Source organism: Eimeria mitis, genomic scaffold, assembly GCF_000499745.2.
Source record: "Eimeria mitis Houghton genomic scaffold, Emh_scaff750, whole genome shotgun sequence".
Lineage (NCBI taxonomy): Eukaryota > Apicomplexa > Conoidasida > Eucoccidiorida > Eimeriidae > Eimeria > Eimeria mitis.
The window spans coordinates 5,448-6,278 of NW_013575490.1; positions in this window are offsets into that span (position 1 = coordinate 5,448).

The window sequence follows — 831 nt, forward strand, 5'->3', positions numbered from 1 at the left end:
TATATATATATATATATATATATATATATATATATATATATATATATATATATATATATGTATATATAAGAAAGAAACAGAAAGAGGGAACTAGATAGATGTAGTGCAAAAGAAAATAAAATAAACAAAAACAAAACAAAGACGCAGTTTATGATTCTTTTATTTTCTCTTGCTTTCTATAAGATTTGTTTTTTTCTTCGTTGTCTTTGTTTATTATTTTATTTGCATAATTTGTATATTTTTATCTTCTTTGTTTATTATTTTATTTCTATTGTTTGTTTATTTTTATTTTCTTTTTTATTACTTTATTTGTCCTGCTGATAGAGCGACAAAGACAAAGAGACAGAAAAATAAAAAAGAAAAAAGGAGACAGCAGCAGACAGTATATACACCTTAAGAAGAGAGGAGAAACAAACAGCTGATACAAACTAAACCCTAAACCCTAAACCCTAAACCCTAGAAGAGATATTAAGTAATAACAAAAATAGCTGATGCAGTTGTTTGTCTCTGTCGAATATAAACAGAAAATATTTTATTTTTATTTTGCTGCTTGCTGCTGCAGTTTATTTCTGTTTTTTTTCTGTCTTTGTTTATTGTTCCTGTATCTGTTTCTTCTTCTTTTGTTGTTTTTTCTGTTTGCTCTTGCATTTGTTTCTATTTATTTGTTGGTTTTATGGCGGCTGCTATTTATTTTTTCTCTGTTTCCGTTTTTCTTTTTTTTTGTGCTTTCTGCTGTCTACGGCATGCTAAATACATTTATTGTTCTTTCATCATGAAGACAAAAAAAAGAAAAAAGAAAAGAAGGATGAACAGACACAAAGAAGCACTGAC